Source organism: Triticum urartu, chromosome 2A, assembly GCF_056163025.1.
Source record: "Triticum urartu cultivar PI428250 chromosome 2A, HENAU_Tu73, whole genome shotgun sequence".
Classification (NCBI taxonomy): Eukaryota; Viridiplantae; Streptophyta; class Magnoliopsida; order Poales; family Poaceae; genus Triticum; species Triticum urartu.
In genome coordinates, this window is record NC_141874.1 from 751,577,311 (window position 1) to 751,587,673 (window position 10,363).

Genomic DNA, 10,363 nt, shown 5'->3' on the forward strand with positions numbered 1-10,363 from the left:
TACCTTTAGCTCCTTGTTGGGTTTGACACTCTTACATATCGAAAGAGGCTACAATTGATCCCCTATACTTGTGGGTTATCATGATCTCCTAGGTTTCGTTAGCTAAGATGGAATCCATCTCGCTACGAACAGCTTCCTTCCAGTAGTCAGCATCAGGAGATGCATAGGCTTCTAAAATAGTCCTGGGTGTGTCATCCACAAGGTACACAATGAAATCATCACCAAAAGACTTTGCAGTCCTCTATCTCTCACTCCTCACAGGAGTTCCATTGTCACCCTTAACAGGATTCTCAATGTGTTCCATCGCAATGGTGGGTTCAGGAATTACAGCGAATTCCTCCCTAGATGGAGTAGGTATCTCCTGATTTGATGAACTCGACATATCCTTCATAGGAAATATGTCCTCAAAGAAAGTTGCATCATTTGACTCCATAATTGTACCAACATGCATGTCGGATACCTCATATTTTATTATCAAAAATCTATAGCCAATGCTATGAAAAGCATAGCCCAGAAGAACACAATCCACGGTTTTTGGTCCAAGCTTGCGCTTCTTGGGAATTGGTATATTGACTTTCTCCAAACAACCCGAAGTACATAGGTAAGAGAGTTTCAATCTTTTCCTTTCCCATTCCTCAAATGGAGCCATGGTCTTATGCTTTGTGGGAACTCAGTTTAGGACATGACACGCAGTCATTAGCGCCTCCCCCCCACCATATCTTGGAGAGACCCGATGTGTCTAACATGGTGTTAACCATATCAGTTAGAGTTCGATTCTTCCTTTCGGCTACCCCATTTGACTGAGGTGAGTGGGGAGGCATCCTCTCATGGATTATACCATGTTTCGCACAAAACAAATCAAATTCATTGGAAAAATACTCTCCACCACGATCGGACCTAAGCCGTTTAATTTTTCGATCAAGTTGGTTCTCTGCCTCAGCTTTATAGTTTTTGAAGAAAGTTAAAGCCTCATCTTTTGATTTCATAAGATACACATAACAATATCTAGTGGAGTCATCAATCAACGTCATGAAGTATCTCTTTCCACCTTTTGTCAACACGCCATTCATCTCACAAAGATCAGAATGTATAAGCTCTAGTGGTGCCAAGTCTCTTGCCTCTGCAGTCTTATGGGACTTGCGAGGTTGCTTAGCTTGCGCACATACTTGGCACTTGGAGCCTTTGATCGTATATATTTTCGAAATTAAATTCATATTGGCTAGCCGCGTCATGCAACCAAAGTTAATGTGACAAAGTAGTGAATGCCAAATATCAGACTCATTATTGTGGCAAACATTATTAATAACTTTAGTGCAAATATCTGAAAAACACAGGCGGAACAAGCCTCCACTCTCATAGCCTTTTCCAACAAATTGTCCATACTTAGAAATTACAACTTTATTGGACTCGAAAACCACCTTAAAACCATTTCGACATAAACGGGAACCGCTAACGAGATTTCTATTGATGGAATGCACATGATGAATGTAACGGTCTTCCCCGAAGTAAACTTCAGATCAACCATAATGACACCTCGAACGATGGCATGTGACCTGTTCCCCATCAGCATGGGAGAAGTCCCTATGGCTTGATAATAAGAAAACATGGAGGCGTCAGCACAAACATGTACATTGGCACCAGTGTCAATTAACCAATCAGGGGATTGAAATACTGAGAGGATGGTAGGAAAATACCGTACCCTAATTCCTTCATATCAGTATCACGATGACAACATTAGTGGACTTGCCGCTCTTCTCATGTTCACGCTCCTCAAAGTGGTTAGGACATTTCGGAGCCCAGTGATTAGGATCACCACAGACATGGCAAAGTCCCTTCCCCTTCTTATAAGAATTCTTCTTGAAGTTGGTAGAATGTGACGGCTTGTTCTTTGCATCAAACTTGCCTTTGCCCTGAGTTTTTTCTTGTTATTTTTGAACTTGTTGGGCTGGAAGTTCTTCTTTTGTACCATGTGGGCACTAGAAGCTCCCCCAGCAACTCGAGCGCGTGTGTCTTTTGCTCTCGCCTTCTCTTCAACATCAAGATTACCAATGATATCCGCAACGGAAAACTCATGTCTCTTGTGTTTCAGGGAAGTAGCAAAATTGTTCCACAAAGGTGGAAGCTTGGCAATGATGCCTCCGGCAACAAATTTGTCCGACAACACACACTTGAAGTACTCAAGTTCTTTTGCGAGCGACTGTATCTCATGAGCATGCTGTACAACAGAGCTCTCATTAGTCATCTTGTAGTCATAGAATTGCTCCATGGCGTACAAATCGCTGCCGGCGTCCGAGGCACCAAACTTGGCCTCGAGCGCAGCCCACATGTCCTTGCCGTTGTCAAACGACATATATGAATCCACAATGGAGTCATCAAGAACACTCAGAAGAGCGCCTTTAAAGAGAGTATCGATCTTCTCAAAAGCTTCCAGCTGTGCTGGATTAAGATCGCCCTTAGGCTTGCCCTTAGTGGCGTCATAGCAGCACGTGGTCTGAAACCAGTAGACTGCTTTTGTGCGCCACCTCTTATATTGCACCCCCTTAAAGGTAGGCAGCTTCAAATCCGCAGCAAAACCACTTGGAGTATATTGCTTATAATCAGGTTTTTGGATTGTTGGAAATATGAGCAAATTACTACGAGATTTAATCTGAATAAATAGAAGATAAATCATGACTGCAATAGCAGAGATTAAACTAATCATGCGAACTAGCATAGTAGATGAACAGATCACATCTAGGGAACATACTAGAAACATGGATTCTACCATGATATCGAACAGGAAGGATAGAATCACATATGGTGCAGCGGGAGCAGCACCGCCGGCGTTGACATTATCGCCCATGTCGTCGAGGATGAGGTTGCCAAGGTCGGGGAAGAAGTCGCCGTTGGCGAAGTCGTTGCTGCCAGCAGTCGCGCGAGTGCGCTCCCCAAAAACCTGATCGCCCCTCTCCCGTACAGGATCGCGAGAGGCGGGGCAAACTTGCTTGGCGGCACAATGATCTGGAATGGTGGTGCAAAACCATAGGAAGCGGCGACGGATAGGGTAGACATCTGCCTATCTATATAGTGCGGGCCGGGTAGGTCATGGGAGTAAACCGCATGTCCGAGTCGTCACGATCCAATAGAATCGGAAACGGTTCAGTAATTAACGCGTTCGTTAATTTAATTAATGACTCATTAATTTTCCCCAAGCAGCAAAAATATAGACAACGTGCATAGCTCTGTCCTCGGCTCAATCCCGCAACCCGTGGCGCATCGTGACGAGGCGAGGAGGAGGAGCGCGCGTGTAGGTCTGCTCTTCTCATGCTCATACAAGTTGTAGAAGAGCTCACCTTATAAAGAGGTGCAAGTCTCTCTCAACTTCTTTGGTGGGACTAAACTCTAGTCTCACTCACTCCACTCACATGTGTGCATGAATGGGCCAAGAGAATTTTTGGAATTTTAGTTGGGCTTTGGGCCAAAGGCCTACTAGAAAAATTCCAACACTCTCTACCCCCTGGTAATAATCTCGTGGCTTCCATCACCAATGAATATACCGGTGATCTTTTGATGTTTGTCACTCACAACATTGCGGCAACCTCGGTGCTATCCGTCTCGAGGATGAACGGTGTGCCACTCCATTCATATGTGAGCACAATTCCTTATGGGCACGCTGAAGGAAATATGCCCTAGAGGCAATAATAAAGTTATTATTTATTTCCTTATATCATGATAAAAGTTTATTATTCATGCTAGAATTGTATTAACCGGAAACACAATACATGTGTGAATACATAGACAAACAGAGTGTCACTAGTATGCCTCTACTTGACTAGCTCATTAATCAAAGATGGTTATGTTTCCTAACCATGGACAAAGAGTTGTCATTTGATTAACGGGATCACATCATCAGTTGAATGATCTGATTGACATGACCCATTCCATTAGCTTAGCACCCGATCGTTTAGTATGTTGCTATTGCTTTCTTCATGACTTATACATGTTCCTATGACTATGAGATTATGTAACTCCCGTGTGCTGGAGGAACACTTTGTGTGCTACCAAACGTCACAATATAACTGGGTGATTATAAAGGTGCTCTACAGGTGTCTCCAAAGGTACATGTTGGGTTGACGTATTTCGAGATTAGGATTTGTCACTCCGATCATCGGAGAGGTATCTCTGGGCCCTCTCGGTAATGCACATCACTTAAGCCTTGCAAGCATTGCAACTAATGAGTTAGTTGCGGGATGATGTATTACGGAATGAGTAAAGAGACTTGCCGGTAACGATATTGAACTAGGTATTGGATACCGACGATCGAATCTCGGGCAAGTAACATACCGATGACAAAGGGAACAATGTATGTTGTTATGCGGTCTGACTGATAAAAGATCTTCGTAGAATATGTAGGAACCAATATGAGCATCCAGGTTCCGCTATTGGTTATTGACCGGAGACGTGTCTCGGTCATGTCTACATTGTTCTCGAACCCGTAGGGTCCGCACGCTTAAGGTTACGATGACAGTTATATTATGAGTTTATGCATTTTGATGTACCGAAGTTTGTGCAAAGTCCCGGATGTGATCACGGACATGACGAGGAGTCTCAAAATGGTCGAGACATAAAGATTGATATATTGGAAGCCTATATTTGGATATCGGAAGTGTTCCGGGTGAAATCGGGATTTTACCGGAAAACCGGGAGGTTACCGGAACCCCCCGGGAGGTACATGGGCCTTAATGGGCCTTAGTGGAAGAAGAGGAGAGGCAGCCAGGGCTGGGCCGCGCGCCCCTCCCCCCCTAGTCCGAATAGGACAAGGAGAGAGGGGGCCGGCACCCCCCTTCTTCTCTCTCTCTCTCTCTCTCTCTCTGTTCCCACCTCGCGAATCCTATTCCAACTAGGATTTGGGGGGGAAGTCCTACTCCCGGAGGGAGTAGGACTCCTCCTGGCGCGCCCTATGATGGCCGGCCGGCCTCCCCCTCTTGAACCTTTATATACGGAGGCAGGGGCACCCCTAGAGACACAAGTTGATCCACGTGATCATATTCTTAACCGTGTGCGGTGCCCCCTTCCACCATAATCCTCGATAATATTGTAGCGGTGCTTAGGCGAAGCCCTGCGACAGTAGTACATCAAGATCGTCACCACGCCGTCGCGCTGACAGAACTCTTCCCCGACACTTTGCTGGATCGGAGTCCGGGGATCATCATCGAGTTGAACGTGTGCTAGAACTCGGAGGTGCCGTAGTTTCGGTGCTTGATCGGTCGGGCCGTGGAGACGTACGACTACATCAACTAAATGCTTCCGTTGTCGATCTACAAGGGTACGTAGATCACACTCTCCCCTCTCGTTGCTATGCATCACCATGATCTTGCGTGTGCGTAGGAAATTTTTTGAAATTACTACGTTCCCCAACAGTGGCATTCGAGCCTAGGTTTTATAGGTTGATGTTATATGCACGAGTAGAACACAAGTGAGTTGTGGGCGATATAAGTCATACTGCTTACCAGCATGTCATACTTTGGTTCGGCGGTATTGTTGGACAAAGCAGCCCGGACCGACATCACGCGTACGCTTACGCGAGACCGGTTCTCCCGACGTGCTTTGCACATAGGTGGCTTGCGGTGACAGTTTCTCCAAGTTTACTTGAACCGAGTGTGGCTACTCCCGGTCCTTGCGAAGGTTAAAACAGCACCAACTTGACAAACTATCGTTGTGGTTTTGATGCATAGGTAAGATTGGTTCTTGCTTAAGCCCGTAGCAGCCACGTAAAACTTGCAACAACAAAGTAGAGGACGTCTAACTTGTTTTTGCAGGGCATGTTGTGATGTGATATGGTCAAGACATGATGCTAAATTTTATTGTATGAGATGATCATGTTTTGTAACCGAGTTATCGGCAACTGGCAGGAGCCATATGGTTGTCGCTTTATTGTATGCAATGCAATCGCGCTGTAATGCTTTACTTTATCACTAAGCGGTAGCGATAGTCGTGGAAGCATAAGATTGGCGAGACGACAACGATGCTACGATGGAGATCAAGGTGTCACGCCGGTGACGATGGTGATCACGACGGTGCTTCGAGGATGGAGATCACAAGCACAAGATGATGATGGCCATATCATATCACTTATATTGATTGCATGTGATGTTTATCTTTTATGCATCTTATCTTGCTTTATTGACGGTAGCATTATAAGATGATCTCTCACTAAATTTCAAGATAAAAGTGTTCTCCCTGAGTATGCACCATTGCCAAAGTTCGTCGTGCCCAGACACCACGTGATGATCGGGTGTGATAAGCTCTACGTCCATCTACAATGGGTGCAAGCCAGTTTTGCACACGCAGAATACTCAGGTTAAACTTGACGAACCTAGCATATGCAGATATGGCCTCGGAACACTGAGATCGAAAGATCGAGCGTGAATCATATAGTAGATATGATCAACATAGCGATGTTCACCATTGAAAACTACTCCATTTCACGTGATGATCGATTATGGTTTAGTTGATTTGGATCACGTGATCACTTAGAGGATTAGAGGGATGTCTATCTAAGTGGGAGTTCTTTAAGTAATTTGATTAATTGAACTTAAATTTATCATGAACTTAGTACCTGATAGTATCTTGCTTATGTATGTTTGATTGTAGATAGATGGCCCGTGTTGTTGTTCCGTTGAATTTTAATGCATTCCTTGAGAAAGCAAAGTTGAAAGATGATGGTAGCAATTACACGGACTGGGTCCGTAACTTGAGGATTATCCTCATTGCTGCACAGAAGAATTACGTCCTGGAAGCACCACTGGGTGCCAGGCCTGCTGCTGGAGCAACACCAGATGTTATGAACGTCTGGCAAAGCAAAGCTGATGACTACTCGATAGTTCAGTGTGCCATGCTTTACGGCTTAGAATCGGGACTTCAACGACGTTTTGAACGTCATGGAGCATATGAGATGTTCCAGGAGTTGAAGTTAATATTTCAAGCAAATGCCCGGATTGAGAGATATGAAGTCTCGAATAAGTTCTATAGCTGCAAGATGGAGGAGAACAGTTCTGTCAGTGAGCATATACTCAAAATGTCTGGGTATAATAATCACTTGATTCAGATGGGAGTTAATCTTCCAGATGATTGCGTCATTGACAGAATTCTCCAATCACTGCCACCAAGCTACAAGAGCTTCGTGATGAACTATAATATGCAAGGGATGAATAAGACTATTCCCGAGCTCTTCGCAATGCTGAAAGCTACGGAGGTAGAAATCAAAAAGGAGCATCAAGTGTTGATGGTCAACAAGACCACTAGTTTCAAGAAAAAGGGCAAAGGGAAGAAAAAGGGGAACTTCAAGAAGAACAACAAGCAACTTGCTCCTCAAGAGAAGAAACCCAAGTCTGGACCTAAGCCTGAAACTGAGTGCTTCTACTGCAAGCAGACTGGTCACTGGAAGCGGAACTGCCCCAAGTATTTGGTGGATAAGAAGGATGGCAAGGTGAACAAAGGTATATGTGATATACATGTTATTGATGTGTACCTTACTAGAGCTCGCAGTAGCACCTGGGTATTTGATACTGGTTCTGTTGCTAATATTTGCAACTCGAAACAGGGACTACGGATTAAGCGAACACTGGCAAAGGACGAGGTGACGATGCGCGTAGGAAATGGTTCCAAAGTCGATGTGATCGCGGTCGGCACGCTACCTCTACATCTACCTTCGGGATTAGTATTAGACCTAAATAATTGTTATTTGGTGCCAGTGTTGAGCATGAACATTATATCAGGATCTTGTTTAATGCAAGATGGTTATTCATTTAAATCAGAGAATAATGGTTGTTCTATTTATATGAGTAATATCTTTTATGGTCATGCACCTTTGAAGAGTGGTCTATTTTTGATGAATCTCGATAGTAGTAACACACATATTCATAATGTTGAAGCCAAAAGATGTAGAGTTGATAATGATAGTGCAACTTATTTGTGGCACTGCCGTTTAGGTCATATCGGTATAAAGCGCATGAAGAAACTCCATACTAATGGACTTTTGGAACCACTTGATTATGAATCACTTGGTACATGCGAACCGTGCCTCATGGGCAAGATGACTAAAATACCGTTCTCCGGTCCTATGGAGAGAGCAATAGATTGTTGGAAATCATACATAGAGATGTATGTGGTCCGATGAATATTGAGGCTCATGGCGGATATCGTTATTTTCTCACCTTCACAGATGACTTAAGCAGATATGGGTATATCTACTTAATGAAACATAAGTCTGAAACATTTGAAAAGTTCAAAGAATTTCAGAGTGAAGTTGAAAATCATTGTAACAAGAAAATAAAGTTTCTACGATCTGATCGTGGAGGAGAATATTTGAGTTACGAGTTTGGTGTACATTTGAAACAATGCGGAATAGTTTCGCAACTCACGCCACCCGGAACACCACAACGTAATGGTGTGTCCGAACGTCGTAATCGTACTTTACTAGATATGGTGCGATCTATGATGTCTCTTACTAATTTACCGCTATCGTTTTGGGGTTATGCTCTAGAGACGGCCGCATTCACGTTAAATAGGGCACCATCAAAATCCGTTGAGACGACGCCTTATGAACTATGGTTTGGCAAGAAACCAAAGTTGTCGTTTCTTAAAGTTTGGGGCTGTGATGCTTATGTGAAAAAGCTTCAACCTGATAAGCTCGAACCCAAATCGAAGAAATGTGTCTTCATAGGATACCCAAAGGAGACTGTTGGGTACACCTTCTATCACAGATCCGAAGGCAAGACATTCGTTGCTAAGAATGGATCCTGAAGGAGTTTCTCTCGAAAGAAGTGAGTGGGAGGAAAGTAGAACTTGAGGAGGTAACTGTACCTGCTCCCTTATTGGAAAGTAGTACATCATAGAAACCTGTTTCTGCGACACCTACACCAATTAGTGAGGAAGCTAATGATGATGATCATGAAACTTTAGAACAAGATACTACTGAACCTCGTAGATCAACCAGAGTAAGATCCGCGCCAGAGTGGTACGGTAGTCCTGTTCTGGAAATCATGCTACTAGATCATGATGAACCTACGAACTATGAAGAAGCGATGGTGAGCCCAGATTCCGTAAAATGGCTTGAAGCCATGAAATCTGAGATGGGATCCATGTATGAGAACAAAGTATGGAGTTTGGTTGACTTGCCCGTTGATCGGCAAGCAATTGAGAATAAATGGATCTTCAAGAAGAAGACTGACGCTGACGGTAATATTACTGTCTACAAAGCTCGACTTGTCGCAAAAGGTTTTCGACAAGTTCAAGGGGTTGACTATGATGAGACCTTGTCACCCGTAGTGATGCTTAAGTCTGTCCGAATCATGTTAGCAATTGCCGCATTTTATGATTATGAAATTTGGCAGATGGATGTCAAAATTGCATTCCTGAATGGATTTCTGGAAGAAGAGTTGTATATGATGCAACCGGAAGGTTTTTTCGATCCAAAGGGAGCTAACAAAGTGTGCAAGCTCCAGCGATCCATTTATGGACTGGTGCAAGCCTCTCGGAGTTGGAATAAACGCTTTGATAGTGTGATCAAAGCATTTGGTTTTATACAGACTTTCGGAGAAGCCTGTATTTACAAGAAAGTGAGTGGGAGCTCTGTAGCATTTCTGATATTATATGTGGATGACATATTACTGATTGGAAATGACATAGAATTTCTGGATAGCATAAAGGGATACTTGAATAAGAGTTTTTCAATGAAAGACCTCGGTGAAGCTGCTTACATATTAGGCATAAAGATCTATAGAGATAGATCAAGATGCTTAATTGGACTTTCACAAAGCACATACCTTGACAAGATTTTGAAGAAGTTCAAAATGGATCAAGCAAAGAAAGGGTTCTTGCCTGTGTTACAAGGTGTGAAGTTGAGTCAGACTCAATGCCCGACCACTGCAGAAGATAGAGAGAAAATGAAAGATGTTCCCTATGCTTCAGCCATAGGCTCTATCATGTATGCAATGCTGTGTACCAGACCTGATGTGTGCCTTGCTATAAGTCTAGCAGGGAGGTACCAAAGTAATCCAGGAGTGGATCACTGGACAACAGTCAAGAACATCCTGAAGTACCTGAAAAGGACTAAGGATATGTTTCTCGTATATGGAGGTGACAAAGAGCTCATCGTAAACGGTTACGTTGATGCAAGCTTTGACACTGATCCGGACGATTCTAAATCGCAAACCGGATACGTGTTTACATTAAACGGTGGAGCTGTCAGTTGGTGCAGTTCTAAACAAAGCGTCGTGGCGGGATCTACATGTGAAGCGGAGTACATAGCTGCTTCGGAAGCAGCAAACGAAGGAGTCTGGATGAAGGAGTTCATATCCGATCTAGGTGTCATACCTAGTGC